Below are 20,288 nucleotides of genomic sequence, written 5' to 3'. Positions count from 1 at the left end.
GGTTGTGCACCAGGGAGCCGGCGTGCGCTAAGTGTGGGGAACATGGTCATGGCCGCAAAGATTGCAAGGCGGCGGCAGTCTGTATACCATGCAAGTATCGAGGAAAGAAGTCTTGCGGAGCCACAGGCAGGAATTGCCCGACATACAAAATGTAGGAGCAAAGATTAATTTCCAGAACCGACTATGGCTGAGCCAGGCATACCGAATAGGATGCCAAAACGAAAGTCCCCGAGCAAGAGGAGGAGGGACGCCATGAGGGCAAACAGATTCAAGGATTTTCTGAGGTCGCTCTCCTGCGCCACTAAAACTGAAATACAAGATAAAGCAACTCAGACTGATTTCCCAACAATGGACATTGGCATACAAACCAATCTCCCCCTCATGGCTGAAACTCTCTCCTCTGGAAGCCGGGTAACAAAGCCGGAATTATACCAACAACGGCAAGGGCATCCTGTGACTGTGGTAACGCCTAAAGACAATCACATCGTAACGTCAAAAGACAATCGAATCAATCATATAAATCAACTACCGATTCAAGAAAATACAGTGACAAGCTCAAGCACGAGCCCCACTGTACAAAGCTCACCAGTTGTCAGAGTCCCACCGGTCGGTCCGGTGAGGGTGTACCCCAACTTGGAGTACACTATGCAACTATCCAGATTAGAGCAGCCGGCTACCCTTACCACTGCCTTACGACATGTGGTCCGAGTAGGACACGAAGAAGGCAGAAAGATAACCTTCTCGGTTATGGAGGGTGTTGACAGAATCCAGCTAAAATCAGTGAATCTCCCCACCGACTTCGGAGCCTTGCGAGATCTGCTCAAGAAAGTTTTTGAAAGACGAGGAGAGAAATTTAACCTTAACGACATATACGAACAATCGGTAGTAGCATACGGACGAATTGCTTTTGACTGGAGCAAGACGTGGCCACATGACCGAATACATACATACTTCCCGTAATGACAAAAATAACTATTGGACAGCTTAACAGTCACAACAGCAGACTCGTTATGCAGGAGCTCCGAAGGGAGGTGGAAGAGAGGAGACTAGATGTACTCTGTCTACAGGAGCCATACTCCCTGGCTGGAAAAATAGCTTTTGCTGCTGCGAGCTGGCAAATAGTCAGCAGAGGAGATGACCCGAAGGCGGCGATCATAATTACAAATAAACTCCTGAGAGTCACCACACACTCACAGTTCACAACTAGCCACTGCAACGTCGTGGAGCTTCAAACCCCTATGGGAACAATAACTCTTATAAACATGTATTTCCAATATGGGGACAATATAGAACTCTACATAGACCATCTAGCGAGAGTTACCACGGCGTTGCGGGGAAGAAAAGTAGTAGTAACAGCTGACATTAAAGCAAAATCCCCCCTGTGGTACAGTGGCACAAGAGATGCTAACGGAGAAAAAATCGAGGAACTCATAATGGCATCACAACTTGTGGTGGCAAACAGGCCCGGCAATCCTCCTACCTACGCTGCAGGGGGAGGACAAGGCACAAATATTGATGTCACCCTTGTAACACCAAATATGGCTAACAGTATTCAAAATTGGAGAGTCATAGAGAATGCCACCACAAGCGACCATAATTTGATATCTTTTACCTTGGGAGAAAGAGATTGCCGCTGTGCCACGTGGTGGGAGGTGCAACTAAATTGTAGAAGAGCCGACTGTGAACGCCTAGCCAGGGAGTGTGACATTCCTCCATCACCGGAAGGCGACATGCATCTGGACATAGACGTAGACCAGAGAGCAGAGGAACTGGTGAATGCAGTGACAAGAGCGGTGAAGGCAGCCTTACCAACAAGGAGGAGGGCCATGGCGGCCTCTCCGTCACCATGGTCTGCTGAACTAAGTGAACTACGTCAGTCTGTCAGAAGGCTGAGAAGGCACTACCAGCGCAGTGTCGTCTGGCAGGAACGCCAAAGGTGGCAGGTGCTATATAGAGAGGAAAAGCGGAAGTTCCAAAAGGAACTACGCGAAGTCAGGATGAGAAGTTGGGAAAATTTTGTGCTCAACCAGTTGGTTACGGACCCATGGGGGCTTCCATACAAGCTGGTGAGGGAGAAAATCCGCTCTCTTCTGGAGTTATCAACAGTCAGGTACGGGGGCGGGATGACGGAGTCCTGGCAGGAAACTGCGGGGGTCCTCCTCCAGTCCCTGTTGCCTGACGATAATGCGGATGGGGAAACAGAGGAACAGAAACAACTCAGAGACGAAGATCAAGAGGAATACGGTAATGAGACGGCTGTCTACCCCTTTTCAGAGGAGGAGGTGGCAACCCACATAAGATCATTGAAAAAAGGAAAAGCACCAGGGCCGGACGGCATTGTGGCGGAGGTGGTGCAGTTTCTGGCGCCTCAGCTGACTGTGCCACTTACACACTTATATAACGAATGCCTCAGACAGGGAAAATTCCCAAAGAGATGGAAAACGGCAAATGTAATTATTATAAAGAAAGGTCCGGACAAGGACCCTGCGGAAGTAAAATCTTACAGGCCGATTTGCTTGTTGGATATATTTGGCAAAATACTGGAGAAATTGCTGGCTGACAGATTGACGGCACATCGAGTGTTGTGTGGAGTGAGCGACAGGCAGTTCGGGTTCAGGCCGGGGCGGTCAGCATCTGATGCAATCGCCCTGGCGGCCGAAGTCTGTGGCTCGACCCCGCACAAATACGTGGTTGGCATCATGGTTGATATCAATGGCGCCTTCGACAACCTTTGGTAGCCTTCGCTCTTCTCCTGCTTGCGGGAGGAAGAGTGTCCAGGGCCTCTATATGGTTGCCTGAGGAGCTATTGTAACGATCGGGAGGTATGGTTATCATCATCTAGCGAAAGAATCAGAAAGATAATTACCAAAGGATGTCCCCAAGGTTCCGTCTTGGGCCCCCTTTTCTGGGACATCCATATGGAGCCTTTATTAGATAAATTACAACAGAGCGATGAGGTGCTAGAGGTGATAGCCTACGCGGATGACCTCCTCCTGTTGGTTGGCGGCCGTAGCCGCGAAGACATTGAACCGAAAATAGAGACAGCATTAGACAAACTCCAACAGTGGTGCCACGCGACTAAAATGACGATCTCACCCAGTAAATCCACCTACTTACTACTAAAAGGAAATCTTATTAGAAACCCGACTGTCAGAATAGACGGATCACCAGTTCTCCGACGACGAGAGACACGTCACCTGGGAGTTATCATTGATGAGAGGTGGAGCTTCGGAAAACACATTGAAACTGTCACTCAGAGAGCCCTTCAGATATTAAATAACCTAATTTCCATAGACCACAAAAGATTCCATCTTCCTCCACACCTAATTAGACTTTATCATAATAGTATCTTAACCTCAGTTGTGGGCTATGGCTCGGGAGTCTGGGCGCACAGGCTCACGAGGGTTGTGCCCGCCATGGCAGTGAGAAGGGTACAGAGAAGCATGGTATTAAGATCCGTGGGTGCCTATAGAACATCTCCAGGGGGGGCCCTATTAGTCATAATGGGGCTCTGCCCTCTGGACATAAAGATAAGAGAACAGGCGGCTTGGTACTGGGCCAAGAAGGGAAACTATGAGAAGATTACTGATATTATGGGCATTAGAGGGGGGGATAAAAGAGAGATAAGGAAAAGAGGGGAGGAGCTTTGGCAGGAGATTTGGGAGGCAGAAGAGACTGGACGAAGAACCTTCCAGTTCCTACCCGTTTTGAGGGAACGACTTGGAATGAAGTACTTTGAGCCTACGCGAGGGTTGATTCACTTTCTCACTGGCCATGGACCCTACCCGACTTATCTATGTCGATTTGGGAAAAGGGCAACACCAGCGTGCGACTGTGGCGATCCGGAAGGCACGCCCGAGCATGTAGTTTATGAGTGTCCCCTCTTCAATGATATCGCCAACACACTGCGAGACAGACTACCCAACCGTGACACACACCAACTACTTAGACGAGAGGAGACTTTTCAGACTTTAAACACCTTGGCAAACGAGGTATCTCGAAAAGTTTTAATTGACTATTTAGGAGAGATACAGTAAACAATAAGCGACAATAACCACCAATTGCGTCAAAGAGCCCTATTCCCATACCGCCTGTGCGTGGACTGGCCGACTACATCTAAGTTGGGATCCGCCACGTGCAGGACTAGGGGGAGTGGGGAACAACTACTGATTGTGACACACACACCGGACATGACGTAGGATAGGTTAGTTTGTAGGACTTAGTTATAGGAAATTAAGATAGGGACTGCAGCGAATTTAACATCGAGGCCCGCCCAGTGCCAGGGGCATGCTCTTCGGGATTAGCTCGAAGAGCAGGGCGTGAAAAAGTAGGTTTATATCTTCTTCACTGGCACACATGTGACGCTGCAGAATACATATATAATTAAATTAGTAATAGTAATTAGGTATAAACAGTAGTACAAGTAGACATTAGATGCCCATTGTTACTAACATTAACTGTAGCTCACACACCAAAAGTACACTAAGCTGCAAAATTTAATGTAAATGTATCACTGTTAGGACCCACTAATGAATTAAGGCAGTGGGTTATATTTGTATAATTATAATGGTTTTGAATAAAGAATTTTTTTTTTACGTCATAAAATACCTTTAAAAGATGTAAGAAAAACGCTGAAGTGACTAACCAGTGATGTTATAGGTAAGTTACGAATTCCACAAATCTATGGTTGTCAATCTCATATATGACAAGTAGGCTACGGTCTGCCCTAGAAAATAGTATAAAAAAAACCATTACTTTCAGATCGCCTGATGATGGCAATAGTGCTGAAACAGGACTGTCGTGATTAAATAAACATCACAAAAAAGAAGCAGCTTTTTGGACTTAATTCATGTCTTTACACGACTTATATTGAGCTGCGAGCGCATTGGAAACAAAATTACCACTGTACTAATACCTATATCATTAATCTTTGCAGTGATGCCTGTATTACACTGGGGCAATTCTCCTGGATTTTCTTCTGTAAATGAAAATTTGAAAACCGAGTTCAGCATTTCTGCTTTAGCTTTGCTAGCCTCAGTTTCATTTGCCGTCTCACCCACGAGTGTGTGGACACTTGCTTTGGTACCACCAACAGCCTTTACATATGATCAGAATTTCTTTGAGTTTTGTCAGAGATATTTTAGTAATGTTCTGCTGCTGTAGTCGTTGAAGCATCCACGCTTGGCTTGACGGCGAAACGTGTTTCATTCAGCATCTCCCTGTCTGTAGCCCTTTGCTTTGTTTTATATCTGTTATGATGTAGTCTCTGTTCCTTAGAAGTTTCTTTATAGTGAGTACATGCCATGGAGGATTCCACCCGTCATCAACTGTTCTACTAAATATATATATATCAAGTAAATTGTGACGTATTCTTCTAAACATAAGCCACAGCTCTCCTGCATGTTCCTCGTCAGTGCTAAATGTTTCAATTTCGTTATTAATATACGTCACTACTGGTATTTTATCTAGTCTGCTGAACATATAAATCCTACTGTTTGTTTTGGTTGCCCTTTACTTGCTCCAACTGTCTCATGGTCACTGATACCAGTTTCAGTACGGACGTCCTCAATGAGGTAAAGCCTTCTTGTTCCTATTAGATCCAATACATTTCCATCATGAATGTGCTTCCAAACAATTTGTTCTGGGTAGTTGTCAGAGTCATATTAATATTTTGCAGGACGTCTTTTCCCGCGCACCACTTACAAAACTGTAATTTTCCCTGTTGATTATTGGATGATTAAAGGTTGTGAGTCTGCTTGTCGATAGAGGAATCTAATTATAGCTTCATGCCCACCTTTGTTACTGAATCCAGTCCAGAGAATTTACAATAGACGATAGACGCAGTTTCAATTTCTCTCTCGGTGGACTACAGTTTCTTGTCTACAACAGCAAATACACCACCTTCATTTATCATTAACCTACACTTTCGAGTTCTCGCAAGACACCTCTTCGCAGCAACTTCCAATTACTCGGTAGTAACAGGGCGATTTTCTTGCTTGCGAACATCAACTAACTCCTACCGTGTTCGAGAAAAGCATTCGCAGTGAGGCTGCATTGTGACTGGTACAATATTTTACAGAAGAGTTAACAAATAACTTTATAAATAAGCCTGCTGATCGTCTTTTAATTTCTCGATCTGTTAAGCTAAAAGTTTTACTAATTACATACAGGTTGACACTTATTGAACTGTATGAAATAAAATCATCATAACTTCTGAACGGTATGGGTTAGGACGTTCAAACTACACTTTTGGCCGCGGAGCATGATGGGAATTAGTATGCGCATGAATGGTTTGGTTTAGCGACGAAGCCTACTTTCATTTGGATGGGTTCGTCAATAAGCAAAATTGGTCCTCAACCGTGTGGCGTGCAATGTCCAGTTACGGAATAATCGGTGCGATATTCGTTGATGGCACGGTGACTGCCGAACGGTACGTGAAGGTTATGGAAGATAATTTCATCTCCATTATCCAAAGTGACTCTGATTTCGACAAATGTGATTCGTGCAAGATGGAACTCGACTCCGTCGAAGCAGGAGAGTGTTTGATGTCCTGGAGGAACACTTTGGGGACCGCATTATTGATCTGGGCTACTCAGAGGCCACTGGCATGGGCCTCGATTGGCCACCATATTCTCCGGATCTGAAAAATAGCCATTCAAGAGGTCATCGACAGTGTCGAAGTTCCGACACTTCAACTGGTCATGCAAAATTTTGCTATTCGTGTGCGCCCCATCATCGCCAACGATGGCAGACATATCGAACATGTCACAACCTAAATCCGAATATCTGTAGTGGCCTTTACATGTAGAATGAAGTGTGCGCACGCCATAGTTTGTAATTAATTTACCTTTTTTTCATATAGTTCAATAATTGTCACCCTGTATAAGAAGTCAGGCAATTAGTACGCAAAACGAGATTTCTGTTACGGCAACAGAAAAAACTGGGATAAAGTAATTAATTTCCTGAATCTTTTTGAGCATATAATAGCTAAAAGACCGGAAAATAACGTTAATTTACGATAGACAACATATATTCCTTTAGAAAGGGAAATCTAAATGTTACACAATGTTATTCATAATATGTGGTACAGTAACTAAATCGCAAATGTCGATTTACTGCGAAATGTGTTGTGCACTATACTCGTAACTACCATAAGTTCTCTAAAATGTACGTTTATTCAGTTGTTTTTTTATGAAATAGAAGTAGTTTACAGACATGTGTCTCACACGTTTTGCTTTCCTCTAGATCTCTTATGGTTTCAAAGATTTTATTTCCAACTACTGATTCCTAATTTTATAGTGCTCACTTTAGGTTAATTTTCTCCTAAATGTTTGGGGCAACTTCTAGCTACTGTCTATTCTTTTGTTTGTAATTCTCTTAAGTGACCGTGTTTTCAGAAATAATTATAGAAAGGGGTTTGCACCTGTTTTAGCAAAATACAATCCTCGATTTTCTTTTCCAAACGTCTACAGCTGCTTTTCGTTGTTTTTTCCACTTTCTCGTGCCAAAAACAAATCTCATCACGAATTTCTCAATGTAAGCGGTTTGGAAACGACACGATTATTTCGAATTCAGGTTTAAAGTATATTACGCGGTAACGACGGTTTGATTAACTATGAACACCCACAAAATTACGGAGGTTGTTCTTTTATATTTTCTGAGGAATTTGAAATAGGGTTCTATGGCCACCGCTGGCTCGTTAAAAAGTAACTGCATTTCATTCGACTTGTTACCCCGATTTATCTTTGAATCTGTATTGCAATGATGTATGCATAACAACGTAAATGCTGTGAGCTTGCCCGGAAACAAATTTATTCCACTCACTCATGGTTCTTGCTGTTGACAACAGTAATGTTCATTTTACTTTTCATCCTCAGGCTTGCACTTCGTAGTGCTCGGTTCTCAGTTGGGTTTGTCTTTCCGTCTGAGGATTGTTTCTTTACTCTATATTTTGTGTTGTACGTTTTGGCGAATGCATTTTATTGGCTTTTTCACAGGTGGAAAGAAATTTTCATAGAAAAAAAAGTAACTGGAGTAACACACAGAATACATCACAATCACTTAATTACAATGTGACGAACACTCGTAGGCACGAGTCTCTTATACCAAAATATTCGCAAAATATCCCTGACTAGCCCCAATAGTTTTGTCGGTCAAGTTCAGGTTCAGCCTGTGCAGTCAAGAATGGAAGTAGCAGAGCCTTGCACTCTGAAATAATAAATTTACTTTCAATTTCATTAAATTTGCACCTCTACTTTGTGAATAATGTGATTCTGTATTACTATAAACAAAAATTTACATTAAATTTTATTAAACTTGTATCTCTACTTTCCGAATAACGTGTTAGCGGTTATGCTTGTTCTGTATTGCTATAAGTAAATCGCGTCATGTCTTCTCTTTTCTCTTACACATTACTACTACCTGTATATCAAGATCTTCAAACGTTTCTCGTTTGAACTTTTTTAGAGTTACACTACCTAAGATAACTACTTCGTTCAGGGAATACGTCTTCAATCTTCGCTGGTAGTTGTTGGATATTCAAAGTGCCAATTATCAGAATCTGTTATTGAGACCCGTTTTCTTATTCATTTAGTTTCATCTTTATACAACTTTTTTTTCTAAATTCAATCTGTACACATAGCCCTCTGATTACAGGTTACTGCCTTGAGTGCAGTTATAATTGGCAGAAGTATGAGAAATGAATTTACGTTCCCAGAAGAGTTTCCTGTGTTGACGGAGAGGGCTGCAGAAATTAATTTTGAAAATCATCAGCGGCGCATTTATTTCATAATCTGAATCCTTCCGACCGGAGTCAAGCCTGTTACCCGGAAACGCTTAATAACCCTGTTAGCTTCACTAGTTTGAAATTTACACGTTGAAATTATAAACTAGCAGATCTATCAAGCCGTGGTGCTACCATTATTGACCCCTCCCATTAAGTCACGTGATAATAAAATAAAACGAATTCAAGTAACTGTAAAACCAATTTTAATGTTTTAAATTGTTGATTAAATGAAAACACGAAGACAAATGCTGCAATGTTACTTATAATAAGTAGTATACGGTAGGTTAAACATACCTATTTCCGAGACATCGGTATTTCGAGATACTAGGAATATTCTTTGTTCTGAAGTATGGTAGGCATTGTACGCCCACCTCAACAAATGGCTGGACTGTGTTCACACGGGAAAGACATTCTGAGAGTGAATGGTGGCTGGGTGCAGGATTTGTGCTTCACTGTATGTTGTGTGGAGGGACATACGCTGTTTGTTGGGCTGATTATATAATTATGCACGTTTATTAAGGTAAGTTGGCTCTGAGCACTATGGGACTTAACATCTATGGTCATCAGTCCCATAGAACTTAGAACTACTTAAACCTAACCAACCTAAGGACATCACACACATCCATGCCCGAGGCAGGAGTCGAACCTGCGATCGTAGCGGTCACGCGGTTCCAGATTGAAGGTAAGTTGTTCAAGTAATTATTAAGACACTTATATGTAGTTGCACAGGCCAAGAAACATACTTGTAATATTAGTCAAGAGTAGGATTTAAATGCATTATTGCGGAAATAGTCGCTTAGGAAAATGGCAACAATTCTTACGTCTTATGTCCATTCCAAATATAAATTATACGACGTCTTCTTGGAACTCAGATCTGGAAGCTGGAGAGATCTGTAGAGATTGAATAAGACTCCCTAACCGTTCTTTCCACCGATCTGTCATCTTAAATTGTGTCCCCAGCGCAAAAGACAGCTTGTCGGTCGTGGGATATTCTTTGGCGGAGGCTGCTATGCTGTCATCTAGAACCTGAGCCTGTGTTTGTGCTTTTTTTGTGGGATGCCACTTGCCCAGGTTGTATTCTACTGAACTGGGGATCTAGAAACGACGGAGAGGCTTCGTCCCCGCCATAGCCCTTAGTGGTACACTACCCCACAACAGGCTAAATCCCACGAGAAGCTACAGTAGTCCACTCACCCCGCCGGCCGGAGTGGCCATGCGGTTCTAGGCGCTACAGTCCGGAACCGCGCGACCGCTACGGTCGCAGGTTCGAATCCTGCCTCGGACATGGATGTGTGTGATGTCCTTAGGTTAGTTAGGTTTAAGTAATTCTAAGTTCTAGGGGACTGATGACCACAGCAGTTAAGTCCCATAGTGATCAGAGCCATTTGAACCATTCCACTCACGCCACAGCCGCCCCACACCGAACCCAGGGTTATTGTGCGGTTCGACCCCCAGTGGACCCCACCGAGAGCGTCTCACACCAGAAGAGTGTAACCCCAGTGTTCGCGTGGTAGAGTAATTATGGTGTACGCGTACGTGGAGACAGTGTACGCGCAGCACTCGCCGACATAGTGTAGCTGAGGCGGATCAAGGGAACCAGCCAGCATTCGCCGAGGCAGATGGAAAACCGCCTTAAAAATCATCCACAGGCTGACCAGCACACCGGACCTCGGCACTAATCCGCCGGGCGGATTCGTGCTGGGGACGTCACGCCTACCCAACCGGAATCCAGTGCGCTAGACCGCACGTCTAACAGTGCGGGCTTGTCCTGATTAGTCTCTGTATCTACAGACGGCAAGATCTGTAGTACTGACAATGATGGGAGGCGACACCTCTCATTAATGTATCCTGTTTATTTGTATTTTAAAATATCACTTTTTACACTGTCTTCTACAACACACTCGACATACTACGGTAACTTTTCAGATAACTTCCGATATAGAGTACGACTTCACCGCCCGAAACAGACACACGTCCGGCTCCGAAGAACACCCGAAACAGACTGACTAGTGCAGCCGAAGTACTTCGTCTCCCAGGCGCGCCAAAGCGACCCGAAGGTGTCTGAAGCACTTCGGTTGTACCATCATTACTCTTATGTTTCTGAAAACTGGTGAAATTTAATAAACAAAAACGGTAGACTCGTAGGGTATCCATGAGAGATTGTCATACTGAAAACTAGGTAAAATACAATGAAAAATACACTACTGACCATTAAAATTGCTACACCAAAAAGAAATGCAGAAGATAAACGGGTATTCATTGGACAAATATATTATACTAGAACTGACGTATGATTACATTTCCACGCAATTTGGGTGCGTAGATCCTGAGAAATTAGTACCCAGAACAACCACCTCTAGCCGTAATAATAGCCTCGATACGCCTGGGCATTGAGTCAAACAGAGCTTGGATGGCGTGTACAGGTACAGCTGCCCATGCAGCTTCGACAAGATACCACAGTTCGTCAAGAGTAGTGACTAGCGTATTGTGATGAGCCAGTTGCTCGGCCACTATTGACCAGACGTTTTCAATTGGTGAGAGATCTGGAGAATCTGCTGGCCAGGGCAGTAGTCAAATATTTTCTGTATACAGAAAGGCCCGTACAGGACCTGCAACATGTGGTCGTGCATTATCTTACTGAAATGTAGGATTTCGCAGGGATCGAATGAAGGGTAGAGCCACGGTTCGTAACACATCTGAAATGTAACGTCCACTGTTCAAAGTGCCGTCAATCCAAACAAGAGGTGACCGAGGCGTGTAACCAATGGCACCCCATACCATCACGCCGGGTGATACGCCAGTATGGCGATGACGAATACACGCTTACAATGTGCGTTCACCGCGATGTCGCCAAACACGGATGCGACCATCATGATACTGTAAACAGAACTGGGTTCATCCGAAAAAAGGCGCGTTTGTCCATTCGTGCACCTAGGTTCGTCGTTGAGTACACCATCGCAGTCGCTCCTGTCTGTGATGCAGCGTCAAGGGTAACCGCAGCCATGGTCTCCGAGCTGATAGTCCATGCTGCTGCAAACGTCGTCGAACTGTTCGTGCAGATGGTTGTTGTCTTGCAAACGTCCCCATCTGTTGACTCAGGGATCGAGACGTGGCTGCACGATCCGTTACAGCCATGCGGATAAGATGCCTGTCATCTCGACTGCTAGTGATACGAGGCCGTTGGGATCCATCACGGCGTTCCGCATTACCCTCCTGAACCCACCGATTCCATATTCTGCTAACAGTCATTGGATCTCGACCAACGCGAGCAGCAATGTCGCGATGCGATAAACCGCAATCGCGATAGGCTACAATCCGACCTTTACCAAAGTCGGAAACGCGATGGTACGCATTTCTCCTCCTTACACGAGGCATCACAACAACGTTTCACCAGGCAACACCGGCCAACTCCTGTTTATGTATGAGAAATCGGTTGGAAACTTTCCTCATGTCAGTACGTTGTAGGTGTCGCCACCGGCGCCAACCTTGTGTGAATGCTCTAAAAAGCTAATCATTTGCATATCACATCATCTTCTTCCTGTCGGTTAAATTTCGCTTCTCTAGCACGTCAACTTCGTGGTGTAGCAATTTTAATGGCCAGTAGCGTATATAAATAATTAATAAGAGAAGTTAGGCGTTTTGGCGCCTAACACCCGAATGTGCCGACCAATTAGAATTGGCGGACTCTCCCAAGGGAATAGTAAGTACATACTGTACCATCTGCTACTTGCACCTCACTCCAGTTTTGTACCGTATGCTACTTTACATATATCAAGCAGAATCAAGGCGAGCTTCTAGCATGATAAAATACTGGCTGCCACAGCCAGGAATATCACACAGACGCAATGATTCCAATTTTAAGCAAATACTCGAAGACGGAAAGCAGCAGCAAGCCAAAACAAAAGGATTTTATGAACTAGTTTGAGCCTTCTGGAGCACTTCAGAAGAATGGAGAATATACAAAGCTGCATTCGATATAACGGGCATTTTTTTCTCTGAGTTCTGAAGACGTTCCCAATGAAGCACTCACAACGGTTCCAAATGTCTCAACTCCTTTGCGGAAGAAACATGTAGGTATATGGGTGATAATAAGAGGCCGTCCATTTCAGCAACAAGCCTCATATCATTTGGTGGGTGCTAGGGTTAGTTTGACCTGAGAGGATAACACTTCATCTGATAGTAAACAGAAAAGAAAAAAGCCGAAGTCGAAGAATAAGAAAATCAATTATACCTACACCACCTCTAATGATAGCTACGGCTGTGGAAAGAAAACTACTGGGACTTAGTGTTATTTCCGTCTGAATGGTTCCATGAAAGTTGTCAGTCGATCGTTTCACCTGATTCTACTGTATTTATGTGCAACATTTATGCATATATTAGTACCAAGGACGTCGATGCTGTAAATGAGTGACAAATATGTTAAGTGAACTGTAACAATGCAAAGGAAAGTTGTACCGGACTTCAGCAAGTAATCACGAAGTTAATACAACGAAATTAGGTAGCATGCATTCATTCACTGAACTGTATAACTTCAACACTTCTGCGTTTATTGAATGTTCTTCGTCATGGAATAGTAGGATAATGTATTGGTATCTTATACAGAGAATGTAAAATTTCTGTATTGGGTAACTGCTTTGGTTTTTCATTTACAGTTGCTTTATGCCATGAAGTTAGGTAGGCTTACTCTGTATTGTAGTCATAATTTTTTTATAGCGTAGATATAGTAGATATGCTACTTGTATCTTATATAACGATTTTATCAACTGTTTCCATGATGCAAACTAGCGTTTCAGATATCAACTAAGCTTAATGGGAGGGTCACGTCTAACAATTCAAAAGTTAGCTACGTTTGGTGGTTGACTGTCGTCTTCTATTCATTTTAGATGTACGTCAGTAGTTTACATACATTGAAGCTGCGCTAATTCGCATTTGTTTACGAGTTATACAGGTTTCCTTTCATCAACACACAGTATAGGTTACGTTCAAGGAGTGTTCTATAAACTTACATTTAACTACACGAAAAGGGATCCACAAAAGTCTTTTCACATTTCTTGTTTTTATCATGAATGACTTTCAAATATTCCTCAAGCACGCTGTACACTCATCTGCATCTACATTCCTCTACAAAACGTGTGTTATTCATGACGCGTTGGGCAGGTGACGGCTAGTTCTGACATTCCGTGTAATACTGGTAATCGACGCTTATGTAGTAATCTCTCACAAGACGGACGTTATCTCTTTTTCGTGTTTCATGTTAGGGCTTCCTATACTTCTGTGACTAAACAGATCGGTTGAAAAATGAGCAGCCTGTTGCGAAATGAGGTTGATATTCATTACTAGTTGATGTTTATAGAGATACACACTCCAGAGCAGTGTTCAGGGTATGGTTACACATTGTGATCACTTTCCTTATAAGACAACGTCTGCTTTCACAGACTTCATTTCGGACTCTGGTATAAACAGTGACACAATTTAAAAATGCAGTAATTGAGAATAATAGACTTACAGAATTCTATAAAACGTATACTGAAATAATATAAGTTTCCTTTAAATTTCGACTAAGTGTTTTTGGCAGAAAATTCCATTATATTCTATACAACAGTAATAAGGACATGCAGTTTTGTTCTCGTCGAATGTGAGATGTTATTAGGCAATTATTAATTAGTTCTTTGATTTGTGTCACTTTTCGTGCTTTTCCAAAAACTTTTGTTTTTGTTATGACCCGTCATGTGATAATTTTGCCACTTTTTCATCCCAAATAACATAGTTTTTTGACTTGCTGTAACATAATACGATATTCGAATCTTCATCAAGCAAAATTAGTACTTGGGTTGGAATAAAAAATGAAAAACAATTTGGAACTCTTATATTAAAAACATGTTGTTGTTGTTGTGGTCTTCAGTCCTGAGACTGGTTTGATGCAGCTCTCCATGCTACTCTATCCTGTGCAAGCTTTTTCATCTCCCAGTACCTACACAAAATGCAAAATTATAATGAACGAAAATCAATACAACTTAACATGGAACATCTGTTAGGTACAGTATAAGAACCACAATTTACGAAAACATAGAATCATAAATGGGCTTATACAATTAGGGTACTTTTCGCTGAGAAAAGGGAGTCGATATGAACTTTCTTCATAGCAGAAATTTCCATAGCTTTGTTGTACGCTGCAACGCAAGTACACTGCTGGCCACCGTAAATGCAACACCCTGAAGGAAGCATCCGAATCATGTGAAATTTACAGCATGAGTTTGCAGCGATGAAATATGCAACTGATTAGAATTTCAGCGCAGACGCACATCACGCGCGCCTGTGGCGCCACCTCATAACGCCATTTAAGGCTTGGCGATTTCGACGAGTGTACGTTTGGCACGTGTGTTTACCTTGTGGTTGTTTCACAAGACGATCAGTTATGCCTCGTAGACAACAGCGAACATCTTTTGATCAAGTATCCGAGTTCGACAGAGGAAGGATAGTGGCTTACCGAGATTGTGGATTATCATACAGAGAAATCGCTAGTCGTGTTGGACGAAACCAAACAACTGTAATGCGGATATGTGACCGTTGGATGCAGGAGGGTACGACGGACCGACGTGGTCGATCGCATTCACCTCGGTGCACCACTGCACGTGCTGATAGGCAAATTGTGCGCATGGCAGTGACGAATCGCTCAGTGACATCCCGAACCATAGCACAGCATATTGCGTCTGTAACGCATCATCCAGTGTCTGCGCGTACCATTCGACGCCGTTTACAGCAGAGTGGTCTGTCCGCAAGACGTCCATTGCTTCGTCTACCATTGACGCAGAACCACAGACGTCTCCGTCGCCCATGGTGTGATGACAGACGGATGTGGGCGGCAGAATGGAATGACGTTGTCTTTACTGACGAGGCACGCTTCTGTCTGCAGCACCACGATGGTCGGATTCGAGTGTGGAGACACCGTGGAGAGAGGATGCTGGACAGCTGCATTATGCACCGCCACACTGGTCTTGCAATGGTAGTATGGTATGGGGCGGTATTGGATATTACTCTTGCACGCCTCTAGTACGCATTGCCGGTACTTTAAATAGCCGGCGCTACAAATCCGAGGTGCTGGAGCCAGTTGTCCTTCCTTACCTTCAGGGCTCGGCCACAGCCATATTTCAACAGGATAATGCGCGACCACACGTGGCACGCATTGTCCAAAGGTTCTTCGTCAATAGCCAGATTGAATTGCTTCCCTGGTCGGCTCGCTCTCCGGATCTTTCGCCGATAGAAAACATGTGGTCCATGGTTGCTCAACGAGTGACCCAGATTACATCCCCAGCTGCCACACCAGCTGATCTTTGGCAACGTGTGGAAGCTGCTTGGGCTGCTGTACCCCAGGAACACATCCAACGTCTCTTTGACTCAATGCCGAGACGTGTGGCAGCGGTGATCTCCAACAATGGCGGCTACTCTGGCTACTGATTCTGGCAGCAACCACATGTCACAGACGTCTGTAAACGTAATCATTTGATACTTGGTCAACATGTTATCTACAAAATAAACTTTGTTGTGCTACCTCTTGTCTTTCTTGGTGTTGCATTTACGGTGGCCAGCAGTGCAATTTCGCAATATTTTCAGCAGATATAATTGTCAAAACAGTTTCTGTTCCTTCAGACATGCATGGACGTCTGAAGGAGACTGTAATGCAAGATACAGCCGCTATATAAGAACGGACATTGTAATAATTAACGATATTAAAAATTACATTCAACTTACCTTATACATGAGGGGTCACAACTCGAAACGTGCCGTTCTTCTTTAATGGCCAATGCACACTCGTCAGTAGCAACGATGAAGCGAGACTGTTCTTGCCGTGGCGAGTCATGACGTAGCCTACAACAAAACTGACACAACTGGCCTGAAGTTGACAAATTACGAAATAGAGATGTCTCGCACTTTGGGGAACTTCACACGTATTTTTCAGAGACGTAACCTTTAAAACTGCCGGTTTTTGACATGTGTCACTTTTCTTGCAAGGTTGCGATTTGTCGCTGACTTCCTCACAGTAATAAGGTTATTTTTGTCTTGAACTCATTTCATGTTACACAGCTTATCTGTTTTATCAGTTATTTGGCTGCAGTGCCCCTTACGAATAGCGTATCACTGACACAACAGTGTACCTTCATTTCTGTTTACCGTTGTCTCTGTACTTCATACTAGCTTAAAGGTATGCAGCTGCTCCTCAGATCTGACTCAAGTCATTTTCCTAATTCATTCTATATATTGTTCATTTTTTTCGATAATTGTACTTATGTAACGAAGAAGAGCTTGTGAAATACATGCGGAGGTGACCTATTGTTTGCCTTGTTTCGAAATATACGGACAGAGGTTTTAGTTATTCTCAAAAGGAGAGAAGAAGAGAACATGACAAAGACTCAGTTCAACTGCTGGTAATGAGAATTATAAAGTGACGCTCTTCTTGGGAGTTTTGACAGACGGTAGTTTGGTCAACCAAAATTCCAGATACAATCGCCAACAGGCAACACGTCAAGCAGTGCTCTCGAAAGCCTCTACAATTTTAGAAGTTACATAATTATCATAGGCATAATTCTGTTATAGTGAGGCATAAACCATTTTTGTTTGCAGAGGGCGTAAACTACAACCTGAGACATCTTTGTCCACACAGCAGTAACAATGTACGTATTACATATAATTTAGCAGAAAAAATTAAAATGAAAGGAAATATGGCATACACTGCAGGAAGCGCGGAATGTATCAAAGTGACTATACTCTGCTCATCATAAGAATAAATCTGATGTAAACATTACTCCAGGTACTCTCCCTCTCTTTTAACCGTGTTACATACACTTGTTTTTACTACAGAACAGTAAGCAGCCTCAGGCATTTTCACACTACGTATTAACAGCACGACAATCAGAGCACAACAGTACGGTCACTGTGGCTGCACTCGATTTTTGAAATAAAAACTACATAGCTTAAGCTTGATTAAGAAAAACCTTGATGACTGTCTATACGTTAGAATATCTTGAAGTTTCATTTAATGTAACTTAGTAATGATATATTAACACAAACAGTAAGTAAGACCTATTTCAAGAGCGTAACAACACCAGTGTACCCGTTCTACGACTTCTGACCAATCATCGCATTTGTGTTTGTTTGCGTCAGGTTTATTCTTATGATGAACAGAGTATATATTTTATACTTTTCTCTCTGAGCACTACTTTTTCACTGGCCAGTGTTATGAACCAACACTCTCTCAGTGTTAATATGAGTATTGCTTCATACGTCTATTCACATATACATCCCGTTTACGCAGTTCTAAATGCTGTTCAAAACATAATAAAGAACCAGTTTTAACTTGACTGAATCTTGCTCTTTTCGAGATGGCCACAAGTCTATTTGTTTATAATAATTATTTTGTGAGTGCTCGACTGTTCAAACCTCATCTCTCTATAGTTTGTTAATACAACTCCTATGGAGCAGATGATGTGGGCTCACTTGCAGTTTTCAGTGGTCTGACAATGAGTAGAAATGCGCCATATTTAACGTAGCCACGCAAATAAAAGTGTTACTGATACATACCTTTTACGCAGATAATACGTCCCACGCAGTGCCCTATAAAACTATAAATAAGACAGGATTCGCCAACAAAAAAGTGAAATCTTGCATCACTTACCTTACCATAGAAAAAAGAAAACAATGAAATGATGATACGGTATTATTGGCCGGAAGACACAATCTAGGGTTGTTCGGCCGCCTAGTGCAAGTCTTTTTATTTGACACTACTTCGGCGACTTGCGAGTCGATGATGATGAAGACAACACAATACCCAATCCCAGAGCAGATAAAATCTCCAACCCGGTAGGGAGTCGAAACATTCTTCCCTTTTTTTTTATAACGTATACAAACTTTAAATAACAAATTTTAACAGCTACAGTGAGTAATTCTTTGATATTCCAAAAGGAAAGAAACAAAATTATCGTTTTTTGTGACCCATGTAGATCTCAGTTGACAAAGTCATTTATTTGTCGATTGCCTTCACTTGTTTTCTTTTCTTTAAATTCATTAGTCATTTTTGCTTGTGGGGTTCGTTACTTCAACTGAAATATTACTGAAAAAGAAACATTAAGACTTTAGATTATTCCATAAAAACACGGGAGAACTGCCGTAAGTCAGTAACATCTTGCCACGATATTTCGGCACAAAGTCTTTTGGCCATCTTCAGGTGAGTACAGCTGTAGAAGTACTGGCGAATACTGATGCTGCTGCTGCTGCCTGACAGGGACAGATGAGCCCCTGTGGGTCGGTGGAGTCTAAGCCGGAAGGCTATTCCTCCAAACTGACGGAGCGTGTGATGTGGCCTGACTTCGTGTTTGATGTCCTGTCAGTCTGCTGGGACGGTGTTCTGGACGTGCTGGCAACTCAGTGGTCGCGAAGCAGGTGGGACCATCTGTTTGCGTTAAGACGCTGCACCCGGTGGCCCAGTGCTCAAAGGAGCGGATTTTCGGACCGCGCGTTCTTATCGTAAAAGAGCCGTGCAGCCTGACGAAACCTGTCTCGAACAGTAGGGATGTTGGAGACTCGGTTAAGGTCGTCCGACGGGAAGTCCCGAGGGAGGTGCAATGGCAGACGTAGAATCCGGTTCTGAAGTCGCTGGAGTCGGTCGACGAGGGTCGCTACAGCATTGCCCCAAACCACAGCAGCGTAGTCGATAAGCGGGCGTATGAGCGTAAGATAGAGCGCAACACCCAATTCTGGCGGGAGTGCAGGTGTCGGATTTAGAAAGGGGTAGAGTTGAGTCATTCTACCCCTGACCTTTTTGACGATGTCGTCGATATGGTGTCTCCACGTGAGCCCTCTATCCAGCGTCACACCCAGGTACTTAGCGGTATTGCCCCAAGGTACGGCGGTTCCCCTGATGGTGATCCGCGGTAGGTCGGCTGGGATATGCTTCTTGGTGATGAGGAGGGCTTGCGTCTTAGCCCCATTGAAACTGAGGCGCCACCTCCTGGCCCACTGACTAAGTGTGTCAGCTGCTGCCTGCATGCGTCGTTCGAGCAGAGCTGCATTCATGCTGCGCGTGTACATCGCCGTATCATCCGCGTAGAGGGCGAGGTGGACCCTGTCCACTCGCGACATGCTGCTGCTCACATCTGTTACTTTCCCCTCTTTGGGGAAGTGTGAGGGGGAGTCTGTAGCCTTTCGGCTTTTACTCCCCTGTGAACGTGTGTGTGTGATTTTTCTATAGTTTTTTGGTGTCTGTGACTTGTGATGTTTGTTGTGAGTGAGTCTGGTACTTGCCTGAGGTAGGCGAAAAGATTGGTGTTAGATGGGAAGGAACTGGATTAGGGATTGGGTATTGGGATTTTCTCTTCGGCTTAATCGTCGAAGATCGTCATAGGGCGCTTATGCTTATCGCGGGACATGTCATACCGACCTAGGGAGTGGATGAGCGCGTTTCCGGATCTGGAAGAACCCTCATAGAAGGCCCTTGCCAGATCCTGGAAAC

Source organism: Schistocerca serialis, chromosome 3 (assembly GCF_023864345.2).
Source record: "Schistocerca serialis cubense isolate TAMUIC-IGC-003099 chromosome 3, iqSchSeri2.2, whole genome shotgun sequence".
Taxonomy (NCBI): Eukaryota; Metazoa; Arthropoda; class Insecta; order Orthoptera; family Acrididae; genus Schistocerca; species Schistocerca serialis.
Note: the sequence above shows the minus strand (reverse complement) of the source record.